General features: G+C 40.9%; 1 long non-coding RNA gene across 2 annotated transcripts in view; it reads right to left on the reverse strand.

Annotated features, from left to right (window-relative positions):
* LOC128911332 (uncharacterized) overlaps nucleotides 1–19,978 on the reverse strand; it is a 70,285-nt gene that overhangs the window by 12,084 nt on the left and 38,223 nt on the right. Inside the window, exon 1 of one of the 2 annotated variants that reach the window (XR_008467054.1) lies at nucleotides 2,364–2,582. The exons of the other annotated variant lie outside the window; for it this stretch is intronic. This is a non-coding gene — a long non-coding RNA (uncharacterized LOC128911332). Of the gene's footprint in view, nucleotides 1–2,363; nucleotides 2,583–19,978 lie in introns of those variants that run through there. 2 annotated transcript variants of the gene reach the window in all.

The raw sequence follows: 19,978 nt of genomic DNA on the forward strand, positions 1-19,978 counted from the left end.
ACTATATCATGAGACATATAAGAGAATTATCCCTATGCACATTTCAAAGAGCAATCAAGAGGATATGAGGGTCACAAAGATAATTTGTTCCACAGCTGGGAACAAGAGCCACTTATCTCAAGTTTCAACCAACAATGTCAACCTAGTCTTCACTCCACAAATCAGATTAAGTAAGGGCAGCAGAAAAAATAAGCTGAGATAATTCCAACTGAGCAGTAGGCCATAACCTAAGCTTGTCATGGCCTCTTGCTATTTAAAAGAAGAACATGCAAACAGAAGGTAAAACAAATCAAATCAGGGTACAAAATACACCTCTGAACAACAGAGCTGGTTTAACTCTACACTGAAAACTGAGGGGGACTTTATGTATTTAAAGGGCATTGAAAGGAGAAACGTTTGCTCTGGCCACTGAGGCAGAAACGAGAAATGAGAAAAGTGTCCACATCAGACTGACTTTGTGAGAGGAATGGGAAGGATTTAATGACAGCAAAAGCCCACTGTCTGTTGTCTTCTCACCAGTTTCCAAATGGCAACTGAGGTCATGTCTAGTCAGTATGTGAATAAGAAAAGCTTGTGAAGAAAATGGATGAAGCTTCCATCACTGATGCTCTGCTGCTTGAGACAACACTCACCTCGTTGTGGGGGAGTTGTAGAGGCTGTTTCCTGGTCTGATCCCAAAAGCAGATGGCTAGTAATTGAGATGAGTGGTGTAAATGACTGGTCGAACTGCAGCCTACCTTTTTCCCTTCACGGCCTCAAAAAGGGTAGCTGCACCTCTGCAATCTACTATTTCTCACTCTTTCAACAGGAACACTTTACTCCACGGTTTCTACAGTATAAAGAGCCCAGAAAGTAGTTCTGCTAAGAAGACAATCTAATGAGACAGTCAGCAAAGTTCTCGGGAGAGCTGAGAAACAGTGATAAACCCAGTGAAATGAAGGGTTGCCACACATCTTCAAAATAACAAATCAGGCTCATCAATCTTTCATTATCAAAACACTCTCTCATACATACAAATCTCTTCACTTTCTTTTGTGAAGCTGTTTCAGTGAAGCATGATAAATGCTAGCGAGTAGATGAGGATAACATCAGGGACTCTGTGGTGAATTCAGATGGTGCAAAGCACATATATAATTCACAGAGACCCAATGGAAGTACCTCATCAGAGTTTGGCTGGAGTACCAGGCTGCAAATAACTACCCTGAGAGATCAATATCATTGATGTAGCTATATAACTGCTGTAGCTCTGTTTTTCCCATCCTGTCTCCTAATATCAAGGAAGGACTTGAACACCTTACCATTTTATAGGCAGTACGGATACAGCCTCTCACAAAAGATGTACTTTATTTGTTTTGCTTTGGCTGTGGCTTGCCTTCAGCCAACCAAAAACTGTTTCAGCTGGAAGCATACAGTCAGCTGTCGATGTCAGAAAAAAACCCCACAATTTAATGTTTACTAAAAACCAGCATCTCTAGCATGTTGAGCTGCAGCAACTCTGAGTGTAGAAAGGCACACGTTAAACCATCAACACAGCTTTCCTTGGAGGAAACTTCCTTGGAGGTTTTACCATCCAGCTGTGGACCGGACCAGCCCGCCTTTACCTTTTAAGCTGTGATGAATTCCCCTGAAATGCGGCCTGGCTTCTGGCCCATAATGATCTGCAGTTCTACAATTGAATTTGACTCCTCTGGTGTTTGGGGACTAAATTAGAAATGTCTAAAGAGATAACTCCAGATAAGTCAACTAAGTGGATCCCAATGCATTCCCATTCAGAAGGCAGACTGGGAGGATAAAATGTTACAGAACTAAGTAACTGAAATACAGAGAAACAAGGGTGCATTGCTGAGTAATAGTGATATTTGAGTGCTTTACATAGTGGTTTTACATACATATAGTTTTTATGCATTCATACATATGAATATATAAATATATACAATTATGAGTTTATACACACAGACACACACACACTTAAATGGTTAGAGAGAGGATATTGGGAAAATTTTCCACTTCTCCCCAACGAAAGAAAGGCTAATCTAACTAATTCAAGCAGCTTTTTCACACAGGTCATTTTCCTGAAGATTAAAGTACTGTTGTGTTTGCAGCATCTTTGAATAGTTTTGGGAAAAGGAATTGCTGGGGAGTCAGGTAAACTCTGGTTTGAAAAAATACAGCAGCTTTTTACACAAGCTCTCCAATGCTTTGTCTATAACTGTATCAAAGAAGAGTTTCACAGCAATTTAAGCCATTTATTTATTTATAACTTGTGGCTGTTACAACAGATGGAGGAATCATGCAGACCTAGAAGCACATAATTGCTATATGTAGTTATGCACAAAGCCAAACTTTGTTAATTCAATACTAACCTTGCAGCCCAGAGAATATAGGATAACTTCTGTCCCTCTGCGTCCTGACACTGGGTCATTCTCAAGTTGTTAAAGAAACACTATGAGGAAAACACAGAGCCAAATGTTCTCCAGCAATTCTCTCATACCTCAACAGCTCAAGTCAAGCTAAAGGAGAAAAGTTCTCTGTGGTTTTATGCTTGTGTAGTAAGTACACCTCACACTGTTCCCAGGGTGATGTTAAAGGATGCCTCTCAGCAGGGATGAGAGAAACTGTCCAATGTGCGGAAGGAGAAAGACTCTGTGCACAGGCAGTAGTCATCCTAGGCCAGAAGGAGAAGAATCCTCCACTCCTCCCTTCAAATCTGCTCCACCGTTCACGTAAGGCAGGCTAAGGGATATGGGGATAGAGAGATGGGCAAGTACCTAACTAGACATCCTGCCTCTGGCACCATATGGCTTCCACGACCTTCAGAACATCTATACAAATATTAATGTGAAATAGACATTTAAAGTCATCTTTATTCCCCATGCACCCTAGACTCTGGGCATTTTTGAAGTAATGTCTTTCGGAGGAAGAGGTAGAAGCTATTTAAAACCTACAATTACTTCTTTTTAAGCATACCCTAATGAAATACTGTTTAGCAAATCAGCCATCCCTGACTCACCTTCATAGACAGACACCAATTTCCTGCCTCCACAAAACAGGAAGCAGCACTCAAGCAAGTCATTAAATCACTCAAGCAAGAAGCATTTCCACAACTTCTGTTTGGAATCTGTTTCTTGACGGTCGGTCTCAGTTGTCCTTTTCCTCTGCTTCGTCCCGTCATGTGAAGGCCCACCTTTCAGGCCACCTCAGTCTTCCCTTTATTGTTGTTCTCAGATATTTTTTGTCTTAGTCACCACCTCTGCCACATGGTTGAAAAGGGGACATGGCCCTGATCATAGCGAGCTCCCACTCCTTTTCCCAATGACCATGGAGAAGACGGGTTTCCTTTTCTAACAGAAGTCCTCTATAATTTCAGCCTGAATATGAGCAGGTTGACTTCCCTGCTCCTACAACTGAGGACTCCCTGGAAGGAGAAATGCAATCCTTTCTTTCAAAGTCAGTGTGTAATTACATACGGTCCAGAAATTGTCTGTAGCATCTTCACAGTTGTTTTTGTCCCAGAAAAGGATTAGGCTGGGTGCAGCACCATTCAATACATTCTAACATAGAGCAGAGTCAGAGCCAAAAAGCACTAAAATAGAAGCCTATGACTACTGTCAGCTGTTAACTGTAGCCTAGAGCCAACGGTACTTTTGCTGCTCCCATGCTTGAGCTACCTGGGTACCCTAAACTATTGTGTATTACTTCGGTGCTTCCCTGTGAGGTAGGAACTGCTAATATCCCTCTTTTGGAAATGAGCAAGCAATTTGCAGAAAGAGCAGGATCTCTCCATGAAACTGAATGTCGATTGCTTTGCCCTTAATGAACCATAACTAGACTTGAAGTACAAGTACTGCCACCACTGCACTGGAACAAGGGTCCTAAATAGTTAAGTCTTGTGTTTTCACGGGTACTGCATTCATAAAAATAAAGCAAACCAGCCGCTCCCCTCTCCCCTCATGCTGAAATGATTAACCAAAGAAGAGAATGCTTGTGTACAAAGCAAAGTACATTTTGTGCTCTTCTTTGATTTGAGTACAGATTTGAAGAAGTTCAAACTGGGAATAGGGTCTCAAAAGGAAATCAAAAGATTAAGTCTAAACCCATAAAAAGAGATTATTAAAAGCAAATTAATAAGTGAGGAACAATACATATCAATTGCCCAAAGTATGGGAACCTGTATATTTCCTATATTCTCTTTTGTTTAGAAACTTTCCCATCTCCCACCACTTCAGCTTTTGCAGTGTATTTTCAATTTGATCAGTCCTGAAATATTACATCCTCCCATGTCTTCTAAAATAGCTTTTTGATTCTTAATATAACCCTTGATTTCAAAAACTGGAGCTGGGCACTGGTACCAAGAACACTACATCAACTCACAACCAGTCTCGTGTTTACAGCTAGCATGACTGGAAAATCATTGAGCCTGGTTTTAAGTTACATTTAAAATGACAGCACTGCAAACTTCAAGTAAAATGTGTTTCTTCTACAGAATGGCTGGGGATCTGAACAAAGTTACTGGGGACATTCAGCTGTTGGGAAGCTGTCTGCATCCTGGCAGCAGGAACAAATAACATAGTCCTGGCAAAGAAAATAAGACTAATAAATGTATATTATTGTTCATAATTCATTGCTGTCTGGTCAAGCAGCCGTTTCGCAAAGAAATGAACTTGCCCTAACTTGGTTGTTAAGCATGGGTGGAGCAAGCGCTCCATAATTTGTTGCTGATGCCAGGCTTTCATTGCTCAGAAACTGACCAGTTGAAGATAGACCTCTCCACTCAGCAGATCTAACTGCACATAAGGGCTTTTGCACACAGAGCTACCAGTTTCACAAGATGGTGCCTCAGCCGGTATTTCTTCAAGACGTTGCCTTCCCCTTTAAACCCCCTCACCCTCTGGCTCTCTGCTCCCTCCCTCCCTCATCCTGCCTCCACACCCTGACATCCTCCTCAGGTATCAAAGCGCTGTTGAAGACAGCAGCTTATTTTGCTGACCAGCTTGCCTTCTCAGTTTATCACTTCCTCTGGAGCTGCAGCTCCAAGACTCTCTTTCTTCAGAGGACAGAAAGCGGTCTGTTAGACCAAAGCTTGTTTTTGCAAAAGCAGTATAACTGGTATGTTTGTCTCACCAGGGGAAATGCCTCCAAACTCCGATTTCCATAAAACTTTCAACAGGACTCCTACGTTACCCTCCCCAACTGAAGCAGCGCTGTGGTATCATCAATGGCAGAAATCATCCAAGCAAAATTTAATAGGACCTCTTTGAGCACACTTTTTCTCATACAGTAGCATTCAGGTATATAGTCAACAGAAGCTGATAAACCCACAAACTGACAGGCCTGATAGCATCCTAAATAATAAGCTATGTTTACTCCTGGCTCACAGTAGCAGCATTTTCAGCAAATGATTGTGTGCGGGAGTTTAGAATTTGTTTCATATCAAGTTTGAATTAAAGCTCCAACCCAAGCATCCTTAGACATTGTGTCCACAGCTTCTTGTTAGTATGAGCAACGGTGAGAAAGGAGGATCCTCTCTAATCTGAACATTTGTGCAATAAACCAAGGATGAACTGAAAAGAGCTACAACAGGTTGTGGTTGTTGGTGGCTTCTGTCAATGCAGCATCAATGAAGTATTGAAGGAGTTAAAACACTTTCAAGGTCTCTCTGCTGCTGCTTGTTGGCACTTAGCAGCAAGAGCTCTGAACTGAAAGTAAGAAATGTCCAGAGCAGCTTTACAACATCAACATTGAAGCACTAATTTCCCCACACAACAAACAGCCATTCGGCCTAAGATATCCTTGGAAATGCGGCTTGAATCCCATAAAATTTGCTTTTATCAGGAGATAACCCATGTAAACAGAACAAATAATAAGCTGCCTGGTGTAGATCCTGGGAATCCATTCAAATACATCAGCTGCTCTTGTAGATGCTCAGTACTTCACTGAGGGTTTTATGCTGATCACTTACCCAAACTTTTCAATAACATACTAAACTAAACTTTTTAAGAACATACTTAAACAAACCCCCTGTGCTATCCCATTTATTAGCATTTAATTCTGATTTCCATTTACCAGCATTTCTAGACCCACTATAGCCAAACCTGCCGCACTGTTTGACTTTCTCCAGCATTTTCAGCATAATATATATTGGGCTATCAGTTGACAGACAGCTGAGTATGAGCCAGCAGTGTGCCCAAATGGCCAAGTTGGCCAATAGCATCCTGTCTTGTATTAGAATTAGTGTGGCCAGCAGGACTAGGGAAGTGATCGTTCCCCTGTGTTTGGCATCGGTGAGGCCGCACCTTGAGTACTGTGTTCAGTTTTCTCACCACAAAAAAAAGACATTGAGGTGCTGAAGCATGTTCAGAGAAGGGGAATAAAGCTGGTGAGGGGTCTAGAGAATATGTCTTATGAGGAGCGGCTGAAGGAACTGGGGTTGTTTAGCCTGGAAAAGGAGGCTGAGGGGAGACCTTATTGCTCTCTACAACTACCTGAAAGGAGGTTGTAGTGAAGTAGGGGTTGGTCTCTTCTCCCAAGTGACAAGCAACAGGACAAGAGGGAACAGCCTCAAGTTGCACCAGGGGAGTTTTAAATTGGATATTAGGAAAAATTTCTTCACTGAAAGTGTTGTCAAGCGTTGGAACAGGCTGCCCAGGGAAGTGGTTGAGTCACCATCCCTGGAGGTACTTAAAAAGCGTGTAGATGTAGTGCTGAGGGACATGGTTTAGTGGTAACTTGGCAGTGTTAGGTTAACGGTTGACTTGATGATCTTAAAGGTCTCTTCCAACAAAAACGTTTCTATGATTCTATGACATAATGCGAGCTCTCTCACACTCAGAAGTAGCTATTGGTGATGCCAGGCTGAAGAGCTAAAATACTGGGTCTTATGCAGAAAAACAAGTACATTCATGGACAGGGGCTTCCAAGAGTTTGTTCTGAGACTCACCACAATTTTCAATACTATCAGCATAACTACCAGACATCTCTTTGGATGAGAGGATATTGCTACCATTTTTAAAACAAGGCTAAGATCTATCATTCTTCCTTAGAATTTCAAACCAGATGTTTGGCTTATGTCCTTTAGTGAAATTAAATGTACAATATAGCCAACATTACTGTTTCAGCCTATCCAAAACAGGCTGCATAGTCAGAAATATAAGAGATCGCATTTATTGTATTGCCACTGCAGCCTTCAGGGTACTCCCCCCCTCAGTTCTTCCATGTAAGAAAGGGATGAGGATCGAAACACCCGGCAGTAAGTGCACCTCTGGAATAAAGTTCCCAATCCAAAAGTTTTCTGCCTTCAAAACTGGTTAAGAAATTTGCAGTTTGACCGCCTCTGTAGCATCAGGTCAAAAGCATTCTAACATACTGAGCTAGCATCAGGGAATCTGTGATTATTTTTTAAGTCATCTGTTTATCACAGAAGGAGACACCTCTAGGTAGACTAGGATGTGTGAAGCTACTGAATAGAATTAACACCTGAGTCAAAGCGATCTGGAAAAGACTGATCCAATGTTTGCTGAAATCAATGCAGAGAGTCTGAGAAACAGGAGTATTCACATTCTGACCCTGTTCAGGGCAGAGGAATCTCATGCTCTGAATTTCAGCTATTCTTAATTTCTTAAGCACCTACGGAGCACACATATTCAGGATACTTTAGAAACATGAACACATTGCTGTTACAGATCAAGCCATTGCTGTCACCCTGCACTAACAATCGTGCAATCTGCAGTTCTAATGGCTGGTGCTGACTGTTGAAACTGAGAAAATGTCAAAGTTTGCTTTGAACTACATTTTGAAGGTCAGCGGAATATCTCTGGTTTCATGTATACATTAAACACCATGTGTTATCTTAATTCTAAGAACATCTTCAAGGAATGTGTTAGAAGGCTGCAATTCTGATTATTTACACTGCATGCATTCTGAAGGGAGTTATGAGGAGAAAAATGCAATTCAAAAAGCTGGTTGATAAAGAAAGTCAGTCATTCCTTCCAATTATTTGCAGAGAAACAATTATCCTTTGGGTACAGCAGGTGCTAATCAGGGACAGGAATTTGTTTTTCCTATGTACACCCATACCATCTGCCCAGAGAACACTAGAACATTTACATTAATTTCCCCATAGGATCTTTACTACTACACTGACATTGAAGACACAGAAAGAATTTTTAATGCATTTCATGCAGAAGTGCTGGAAACAAGGCGCATATTTTCACAGCTTGTCTAACTGAAGAAATATAAAAGGTCAGAGCAAGCAGCCAAAGCAACAAGCTTCTGGATGGAGGAGGAGAAAGGAGGAGTTGTGTTAGTAAAAGATGGAAAGACCATTGCCAGTCTTTGTAATACCAACCAGTTACATAATCAGAGGTGGAAAAACTCTAAAATAGCCCTCTATGTAAAACGAACAATCTCTGGCCTAACAAATTTAATTGGCATTTAGAAAAAGTGATTGTTGCTGAGCCACCTCGGCGAGATGTAAGTCAGCATCAGCTGTCCTCAGGCTAATCCAAAAATGACGTTGGGTTTTACCACATCAACACGTAAAAGCCTACAGTTTGTCTGTAAATTTCCATTATGGTTAAGAGATAATGATGTCCTTCTTTGTTCTTCATGTGATATGCCACTCACATTTAATTTCAGCTTCAGAAACTAAATACGTCAGTGGCTTACAACAGTAGTAACTAAGGTTTTATATATGGTTCATTCTGTGGGTTTCTCCTTTTCCTTCAGAAGCATTGCTTCCCCCACTGCAGCTGCTGCCAGCACCCAGCCTAAGCCCTGTAACCAACAATACCGCTTCCGGAACCAGCTCATTTTCCACCAAGAGAATAAAAAAAAACGCCAAACAAACAACCACTACCTTATTAAGGATACAGAAGAAATAAATTACTTTTCCAATTCAAATTCTGACTCATGCCACACATTTCTCTATGGCAGAAATAAAACACCTGAGCAGTCTGACGATACATACTACCAAGCAGGCTGCAGCTGCCAGACTGAAGTGACAGAGGAAACCAGTTTTTAATATTAGAGGCTTCTATCATCAAGGAGACAACAGGAGAAATCGAAAGGGTGGAAAGTGAAAAAAGAAAACTGGCTCTGGATAGTAGATACTAAATGAAAAAAGTTACCTACTTGGATTCTTTGCATTTACTAGCACGTCTCAAAAATGTACAGATGCTAGCTAGGACACCTCAGTCATGATGTGAAGGAAGGGTATGGCTCTGCGGTTCTTGCCTGGCATTGCACAGTTTGATGCAGTGCACGTGTGCCAAACTGGATGACATTAATGAAGAATCTGCTGTCTCTCTGTCCTTCTCCCCACTCATCCTCACTAACATTGCGCCTGCAATTACTTCAGTGGCAAGGTGGTAAGGCTGGATACAAGACTAAGCAAATAATTGTTATAGGTTAAAAAAATAGCTTCAATTGTGAACGCTAACAGACAGCAGATAGTTGAGTTTGTGTCGGTGAATAGGTGGGTGAATGTCCAAAACTGAACTTTTGAACTCTCCACCAGAAGCCTGATACTTGCTAGCTGCAACAAGTGCAGGCTGTTGTAAATTTTGAAAATAAGTGGACTAAAAAAAAGTGGTACATCCCAAGTCCTTCAATTAGGAAAGGGACATGAGACAGAACCACAAATTAGGAGGCTGACCACACATTGTGCTTCTTCACATACACTATTTAGATTGGGACAATCAGGGATTTATGGTTTCAGAAAGGAGTCGAAAAGGAAGAGTTCTGATAGAGAAACAGTGGTCTTGGAATGAAGAAGAGGGCCTGGAAAGAGGAAGGTGAAGATCCTAGCTGAAGGAAGATCCTAGAAGTGGTGGAAGATCAGGGAGATTAATGAGCTCTGTGGAGACAAATGCTGGTGGAGGCCCAGTGCAGTTGGCCAGTAGCACCTAAGACTGACAACTGGAAGCAGTGGCACAGCACAAAGCACCATGACTTTCTGCCCAAACTTCCTGGATCAACAGAGACCTCCTCACAGGGAAGGGAAGTTGAGACCCAGTGAATGAAACACTGATGAGGGGAGCATGTGAGTGAGAGAGACAGCAAGGAAGGTAAAAGCTTGTTTAAAAGTTTGTGTGGGTTTTTTTTTTTTTGTTTTGGTTTGTTTTTTGAAGTTTTTAAAAGGTAAATGTTTATTTAAGAACATTGACAGTTCTTAAATAAACCCTAGTAAAACTCAGCTATGGGCTGTTGTTAACTGTCACCCATGACAGTGATGCCCAATGTTCACTGTAATTTAGAAGAGATTCATCCATCACAATGGCTCATACTGGACACACAGGTCATACCACAAGGCTGGGGGACACAACGTCAGCAGCAGCCACAGCACTAGGGAGAACTTAACCTCCATTTCCTTCCCCAAGGTTGATCTGATCTTCCCTTCTTCAGGAATCTCAGGTTTCCAAAAACTTTCCTCACATCAACTAATCATGTGACATGCCACCCCTTGAAGTGGCACTGACCAGAGGAAGGCAAGGGCAAGAAACTGCAGCGATGAGATGAGATGAGATTGCTGCCCCCTCCCCTGGCACTCGAGATTTCCAAGACAGTATATGAGTAAGGGAGAGGTGGAGCTACAGAAAGAGTTTCCCAATGGGGTGCGAATCCAAAATCCTATGAATAACCCTATCTTCTCTAGGGTGAGGAGCAGGAGAAAGCAGATCTCTAGCTGGAATTGTGTATGTTGCTAACCATATGGTGGAGGACTGTTAGACAGAAAATTTAACTCCTTTTTATCCTTCCCTCCTACTTCCCACAGAATCTGTAGCCATAATGGTCATTCTCATTGTAATCATGGGGGAAGATGACATGACAAATGAGTGTGCCACAGCTACAAGGGATCAGTGACAGAAACATGAACAGCTCTTGGGAGGTGGAATGACTGATCTTCTGTTCCAGTGCTAAGACACATACTTGGGAAGAGCACACATGATCTAAAAATCTCTCAGATGTGAGCAATTCTCAGACTCCTATAATAAACCTTCTCAGCTCATCTGGAAAAAAAATAAATAGACAAACACCAAAACTACCAATGCATTTACAGTGATTCATCTGGTTACTAGTCACTTTTGTATGACATAATTTGCATGGTATTCATACACTGCTTTTTGTTCTCTGATGTTGCGAGCCAGCAAACTTACAACGAGCAAAGCCTTCCGACTCCCACAGAAACCCTGCAGGGAGAAAGCTTGCAAGGCTATGCTTCAGTTCTCTGGTTAGGATGCACAAGCCAGGCTGCAGCTATGCACGCATGGAGGTTACTAGAGCAGGGCATACCAACATCAAGCGCACCAGCACAAGGAGCTTGTGGAATACCCCATATCCCAAGGAAGGAGTTTCCAGAATCCCTTGCTCCATGAGGGATTGCGTTAGGCAGTGAGGGAGAAGATCTTGTTTGCTGGATCAAAAAATCACCGCCCACTTTCCCAATGTCAGTATCTCAACTTCCATACAATGTGTCCACCTACTGTAGGTGGACCCTCGGCCATAGCTCACAGCCCACAGTTTGGCTAGCATCCAAGGCTCATGATCCACAATTTGGCTAGCATCTGAGACTGCCTAAACTTACTTTTCAACCTGAAAAAAATATTTTGTGCCAAAAATATAAGCATATTACATTGCCTGACCTTCTAATGAAACTTAGCTGCTGAGTACACACGGTATTCTCTGCATAAGTTAACAAGGTGACAACAATAAAATTGAATAATAAGAAATGATGTACTTTGCTGGGAAGCAGATCAGAAAAAAAACCCACTTCAAAACAAATTTCTCTGTGAATTCCAGGTACTTACTTTCCTGTAGACCTATTTAAAGAAAACAGCATTTGAATATTGAAAGATTATGGGTTAATGCGACCTTAGGATTAAAACCAATATATTAAGCTGACAAAATACAAAGTTTGACATTATAGTTTCCTCCACTGAAAAGCTATTTAAACACCCTGAGAAATAGAGTTATATTTTAAATTTAACACTGTTCTACAACTCTGGCCACTTGTAAACTTAGTTTGGGTGTCATAACTAGTTACTTAAGTCCTTAGTCAAAAAGCAAAAAAGTCAGATAAGTTTCTTAATAATTCAGGACACATTTTTGATATGGATGCCACAAGAACAATTATTTCATAATTTCACAGGAGGTGTCACCAACCAGCACACTTACAGTCTTACTTTAATGGAGACAGAACTGTCTTTTTATTGTTTTGTCTGCTAGTTTCTTTAGGGAAGCTGTAGCAATCAGCAGGGAATTTAATTCCATCCGAATACTTACCTAGAGTCAATTCTTGGGACATTGGCTATCCATAAACTGCTAAACAGACCACAGTCATAGACCGACCCAAGGCAAAGAGTCACTTTCTGACTTCCAGCCACACTGTGCAGGATGAACCCACTGCATCACACAGTTATCTGCAACAGACCTAACGGGAACGGTCCAAACCAGAGCCAGGAAGAGAGTGAGTAATCAAGGAGTGCTGGGAATCAGAAGGCTGTGGCAAGAACTCTGTATCTTTTATTTAACAACATACATATACCCATATCCTGGGACTCTCACACTAATGCTTAGGCAGAGAGTGCTGAAAATAGGTTGCTTGCTTCTATTTCACTGGGCATTCTTGTGCTAGCAATAGTGTAAATAATGTCAATAAAATTGTCTTTCAATACATGCCTGGATTGCACTATCAAAGTTTTCCAGAAGGTAATAACTGCCGCTCAGCAGAGTTATGAATCAATATATTAAACTCTCCAGGGCATTCACATCATGTGGGCTGATGAAATTAATGGAACAATCAGTTTTGCAGAACGCCTTTAAGTGACAAACTGCAATTTGACCACTGTTGCAAATAAGAGAATTGGCACTAGGACTTTAACTTCTTTGCCATAGCAGGGAAGGGGAGCGCAGCTACAGCAGACATCTTGCTGGATTAAGAATCTTTCACACTAGGAGTTAAATGTTATGAAACAATATTTGCATCATTTTATAAGAAAATCTTAAAACCCGTAACTGAAGACTTAAAACTAAAACCTAACAACAACAAAAAACAACAAAAAGGCAAGTTCATTCCAATTTTTCCTTTCCAATAACCAAACCGTGACAAATTACTAACCCTGTGCATAATTCCATTTTATGGTCCATGCACTTTTTTGTACTCTTATATAAAATAAGGAAGAAAGAAAGGACGACTTCTGCAAAGCAGTCACTTCAGAGCTGCTAACTGTGCACCATCAGAGTGATAGTAGTATTGTTCTGTCCTCCCAGCAGATATGGGAGATGCTTATCAGTTCCCACCAGTGATTTCTTTAACTCAGCAGCCAAAACCATTAGGGATCACACAAGCTTCAAATACAGTCAATGACAACAATGCCACTGACTTTCTGGAGAATGATTGAACTATTAAAAAAATAACTATTACAGGCGACGTAAAGACTATGTTCCTGCTATGTAGAGTTCCTTGGAGGTCATCACAAATTAAAGCACCCTTGGAAATACAGGGCTGTTCAACTGCAATCAGCCTAGAATCCATTAAACAAGGTAAGGATTCACCTGGTAAGGTGTAGAAAACCATTCCCATGAGCTGTTTACAAGCAGAATCTCTTGTTCAAGAGATCAACAAATATGCTGATATACCTGAACTGCGGCACTAATGCTCTTTGATGTCTCTCTCCTCTGACTTTTTTCAACACTTGATGGAACGTGAAAGCTCTAGTCTTTTTCCTAAGGTGAAAATAGATACTTTTGAGACAACGGTCTGTAACGTGTTGGACACTAAATGCTTTCTCACTTTCTGTTCTATACGGGACTGTTGCCAGCCCGTGCATTATTTTAGTGTTTTCTGTAAGGCTACAGAAGTCTGAGTTAGGTGGATCTCAACTTTTATTTTTTCTTCATTTTTAACCAAGTAAGAGTAATTTAGCATTTGTTCTGGAATGAAAGGGAAAATATGTCACCTCTTTTAGGTCCAAAAACTAGCTAGAAAAATGTATTCTTCTCCTAAATTAAAATAAAAATAAATCCTGAGTTTTAACCTAGTTTCTGGTTGTCTCTGAATATTTGTAGCTAATCCTACCAAGTCTGCAGCAGTTGTTACTGCACTAGCTATGGTTTAGTACACTTGGCGTGTGACAGTGTTCGGGAGCAGTTGCATGCAAATACCTATGCCTTTAGTACTTCTTGCCTCCAAAAAGTTTAGGGTATATAGTCATTTTTGGGAGAGCGCCAAACAGGTAGGAGGTACCTAAGTTTCGTATCTTTAAGTATTAATGGATGGATGGATGGATGGATGGATAGATAGATAGATAGATGGATAGATTAGATAGATAGATAGATAGATAGATAGATAGATAGATAGATAGATAGATAGATAGATAGATAGATAGATAGAGAAGCTGGGTAGAGGAGCAGCACTTTTTCTGTTCCTGCCATGGGCGACAGCGTGTGTTCATTCCCTGTCAGACATCAGTGTCACATAGGCATGCTCCCCCTGAAAGCCACCTCTGTAAAACGGACCTCCACAGCTTTCAGAAAACTTGTTTGATTTATAATTGCAGCGGTCAGCTTATTTATAAAGCAATGTTGCCTATCTATACCTAAATACATTTCAAAATTTGGAAGTTAAAAAAGAAAAAAAAGTATTTTAATCTATTCCTCACTAATACATGCTGTCTGTGCTGTCTTCCCAACTTCCAGATGGTAAGCCATTTCCAAAAACATATCATTCTTTCTGGATGCCTTTCTAAAACACAACCCGACCAGAAGCTGCAAGTTCGATGCAGCTATTAGTGGCTGGATTCTTTGGCTTGAGTTATGCAGCAGATCTGATTAAATTATTATAATGGACACTTTTGGCCTTAAAACAAAACCAATACAAAATGACACAATATATAACATCTAATTCTCGTTTTCCCCTTCCAAAGACCACAAATAGCTCAGGACTAACTTTCTTCTACAGAAAGAAACCCAGCAGTATATGCTGTGGGTGCACCAACCCATGCCAGTGAAGTAATCTTATTTGTTTCATCCCCATAGCGATTGCATAGTATTTCTGGGAAGCAGAGCTCTTGGCTTACAAAATCAGGACCCGCAAATGTTATTCTTACTGTGACATGAAGCTCTGTGCAATGTGTGGTGCTCAGAGTGTGCAGGACTTGATGCTTGTGGACTGGTTTACCTGCACCTTCCCTTCTACAGGAGGACGAGAGACAGTTTGGGCTGCTTTCAGGTCTAACTCCAGGCATGACACTACCATTTTTTTTGGAATTAGCCCAAAAATATAGAGCCTAAAACTTTGGAAGGGGACAATTGTTGGGAGATGGGCACCTCTTTTTTCTGAGAGCCCACGTAAGACGAAGTATAAAAGGCCACCAGCTTCACCTGGTTTCCTCCCTATATTTTCTTGGTTTAGGTTTCATTTAGTCTGTTCATAGATTCAGAAAGTTGCTCTGCCTGGCATTGTCTAGCATCAATGGTATTGTTCATGTGGCAGTTGTGCTACCTAGGGATTAAAATAGAATATAGTGCCTTAATGCACGCTATGTGCACATTGCGTCCCAGATAGAAGCATTTTGAGAAACTCTGGAGAGAGAACCAAACATTGTAAAACGCTGTTAAAAGCAACATGCCAAGCTTTACAGAACAAGTCAAAATTTAGCCCTTGTGTAGTGCAACTGGATTTCTTGATTCAAATGGCCAGATTTCGATTGGGTAGAAATCAATTAAACTCCACTTTCTGGCTCAAAGCTTCCTAAAGACAAAAATCTCATCAAGGCATTTGCCTCTTGATAAGACTGAGAAATGCATCCTGGCACTTGTAACGCTGGGAGAATACCAAACAAACCTCCCACTCTCTTCAAGTCCAGCTCTGCACTTACGCCAGACGCTGCAGTTACTAATCAATGTCAGTTTGATTTCACACTAATATCCCAGTTAATCTTCATGATTTCAGTGGCTGCAGACTCTTGTTACAAATCTCTAGTGTGCATACAGTGGCTGCGGAGGCATAAGATTAATAAGAGTATAGGACAAAGACACGTGGCCATTTATTGTAATTTGTTTTGCCATGTGCATAATAAAACACTTCTTGCTAAAAGTAAATGTGTATAGCAGCATGTTTTCTATATCTTGCGTCTGATTTTGTTTTCACTAAATCTTATGATCAAAACCACCCTGCAAGAGCAAATTTATTACTAAAATTTATAGCACAGGGTGAAGTTCCTTCTTTAAGCTGGGTGCTGACTGAAGGAGCTGCAGGGGAAGGTTAGGAGTGGAAATGTTACTTTTTTGTAGAACCTTCAGATCCAGCACAATCATTTGACTGACAAACACAGACAAATCTTAGTTCACTTTAGTCCCTGATGCTAGGGAAAAAACCCAAAAAACCCGCTTTGTGTAAGCTGTCAGGTTTATTTAGTCAGGAGAACAGATTTACCTTACAAATGTTCATCAAGGAAAAACTCTTCTTGCCATTCTTCCCTCAGTTTCTATGCCAGCCCTTTCCTGTTAACTGTAATTGTCAATTTAAACAAAATTTATATTAGAGACTGAGGGAGACTGTGCATGCCTTATACCACAAAGGTGCTGGTGGGTTCTATGACTGATGAAACCAAAGATGATCAACCTACAACCTTAGGGAGGGGAACGAAGACTTTGTTCTTTGAATCATAGTGAGAGAGACAGAGGGACTTCCCTTTCTCTCTGAGAAAAAGACAGACTTGCCCAAGCAGAGTATCCAAACCAATGGGAAAATTAAGTGGACAGCAGGTAAACTTTGTAAAATGAGAAAACGAAAAAAAAAGGGGAAATGTTAACACCGTTCATTCCATTAGCCAGTCAGATGCAAAGAAAGGAAAAATTATGTTAGATATAATGTCCTTCAAGATGTCTACATATTAGCAGTATCAGACCAAGCTGGCAATTTACATCAAGCAGAGCTGGTTTGCTCAGCTCTGACATACAGGATTAGTATGTCGGAAGATGAAATCGTCAAACCCTGAAGTTCACCTGAAGTTTCCTAGTTAGTTTTAGGTAAAGTACATATATTAGGTTAAGACTCTGCATGCAGATCATCTTGTTGGTTACAGATCTCTTTGTTGGTTCAATGGCCTCTATGAAATATGTTGATAATTTGTTTACTTGGCCAGTACCCTTTCAAATAGTGGTAATATACTCAAACTATCCTAATCCCAAGTATCTGTTTATAATCTGCTTTATGTTTACTGATGCAGTTGACAACATTGCAAATAGAAGGAGAAGACACGTGCTGCTGAAGAGAGAATAAGAAGTTTAACATTTAGCGAGGTCATTGGTGAGAAATGAGCACATGCCTCTGGTGCTGAGCCTGTTGCTGTTAGCAAAGTCCTAGGAATAGCTGAACCTAAGCAGATACACTCAGGGCTGATCGATCCTTCTTCTCATCCCTTTCATGAACTCCAAGATCAAATGTTTTTAAGGTTTGGTAAGAGGGACTTCGTTATTCTTCCACACATCCCTTTAATTTTCACACGCTTCTCTTATTTCTTGGCTCTGGCTGGGACCAGGAGCAAGGGCAAGATGCTCTCATCTTTCCAGCCTGACTAGGAAAGGGAAATATTAGAAATCTAATGAAAAGAATGTCCCCTGGAGATTTCCAGCCCCGTTTTGCAGATGCAGCTGTAGTTCAGATAATCAACAAGACTTCTGAGTGCTTACTTGAATGGAATTATTTGGTTGCTCTGCAACACTAAATAAAGCATATACAGGATAAGGCTGTTGGCGTGGATTAATGGAATCTGTCACTACCTACAACCTGTATTTTCAGCTCAATTTTATGAGATGCTAGTACTCACCACACTGATGTCCTCAGCTCTCACCAGCATCATTCATTTTCTAAATGATCTGACCCCAAGAGAAGAGCACTCAAGTAAGTTTGTTTTGCTTAAATAGACCCACCATCGAGGGAAATTGCTTTTTCGTTTACAGTCACAGGAAAGCTGTTCAGCAGGCATTTAGCCTATGCCATCCAGCTTGTGCTTTGCTACAGCCTCCCACTTTCCTGGTCCTTTTACTACTGCCAGCTTGAGTAGCTAATGTCCTGGGTAGATTGTACAAGATAGGTCAACACACCGGGTGTCTCTGGGAAACAAGACACTTCCCCATTTGTAGAGGTCTCCAGCTCAAGCAGCTCAGTATCAGTTGCACAGTCTATGGCTGCATCCTACAGGGGTCTTCCACTGATGCCAGGAGACGCGCTAAACACAGCGCGGAACAGAGTAGAGAATTTTGCCCTTATTTAGTGAAAAGAGCTTGGACACATGTTGAACTGATGAGCTCAACTGGGTGTATAGCAAATAGCCACGGTCATTTGCCAAGCTTTATTTAACACTCTTAAATAGGTTTATTTGGTTAAAGCTGAGCCATTCTAAAGCTTTTTGACGTGGGATCCTGTGTGCAAATCAGCTTTAAGTAAAGGAATGTGTGAAGGGGAAATCCATACAAAGTATCTGTAAACAGATACTGGTGATTACAGTGTGATCTGTGATTATTTAAATGGATTCTCTAACACATTCTTGCTTGACATAATTAACTATACTTGTTATTCTGTTACACTAGAGTAGCTAGCCATATGGTAGCTCACCCATTTTTTGAGTGTTTTTTTAATTACTATTATTTTTAATTTTTTAAAATTTTAAACCTAGTACGGAACATACATTACATGATAAATTACCCATATATTACCTTAATTAATTGATATTTAGATCCAGCCAACATACAGTAATTTTACTAATTGAATGTCAATATTTCCCCAAGAGTGCAGCTTTTCAACATTGTAAATGTCACAAATTAGCAAACAGGCAGAATCATCTACCACTGTCTTTCTCCAGATGACAGGCAAATTCTGCCACGTATCTCCTGTGACACAATGGGGGACAGAGAGGAGAGGAGACAGAGCAGGGAGAGAAAGCAGGTGGTAAGACATGGCAGCAGAGAAGCAGTAGCTAGGGGAGACTGCTCCTGCAGCATTCCATGTACAATCATTTCTCCCCTGTTATTCCCTGTTGGTTGCCAATAGAGAGGAGAGAGAAAAATTTGAACATGGGTATGCTGTTAGAGGACATCATCTTTGATCTCAGGGAAATTAGCTGCTGAGATTGCCTAGTATTAAAGGTCTCACATAGTGGTCCTTAACTATAGCCATTGATATTAATTTTAGTGGGCTTGAATTAATTCTCTCGTCCTGTTGTTTTGAGTGGTTTTGAAAGAGTGAGGTCTGTAGCAAAGAGAAAAGCCTTCTCCATCTGTCCCTCCCTCCCCTGAGGAAGGGCAGGGACTTTCCTAACAGGGTTCGGTAACCTTCTACACTGGAACCCATCAAAGATTTTGCAAGTAAAACCTGCTATTTCTGTTACGTGCTTTGCTGCAGCAATTCTAGTTCCTCATCTTCTAGAGATTGTCTGGTCTCCGTTCCCTTAGGGTATATTCAGCTGCAACAGTTTCTCCAACTTCTCTTTGTACCTCTTGATCTTAAACTGCCTGAATCCACTGATGTTAAATCCCAGCGTTTTAATTCCAGTCCAAGATGATATATCAACCCCACAGAAACGATTAATAAAGAGGCATTCAGTTGCCAACTCTATTCAAGCAAATTGATGTGTGGACTTATTGCTTACTCTGTGGCGATACTGGCCAGATTTTCTGCTGCCATTACTGCTGAATTTCTGCTGTTCTTTTTTCTGTCTTCAACATACCTTTAAATTACTGCCTATTGCAACTTGTTAAAAACAGGCTTGCATAAGAATAATTTCAAGAAAATGTAATTTTCAAGCTTTCCAGTTCTCAAGACTGATTCTGAGGAAAATCTAGCATCCAAATAGTCACCCAGGAATCACAAACTTCTTTAGGAAAAATTTGCCCTTCAACCGTTACAAAGGGTTGTGTTTGCAAAACTGCTCTTCACTGCCATCTTGTGACGCAAAGAAATGCTCAGCAGGAGTCCGGC

Source organism: Rissa tridactyla, chromosome 1, assembly GCF_028500815.1.
Source record: "Rissa tridactyla isolate bRisTri1 chromosome 1, bRisTri1.patW.cur.20221130, whole genome shotgun sequence".
NCBI classification, from domain to species: domain Eukaryota; kingdom Metazoa; phylum Chordata; class Aves; order Charadriiformes; family Laridae; genus Rissa; species Rissa tridactyla.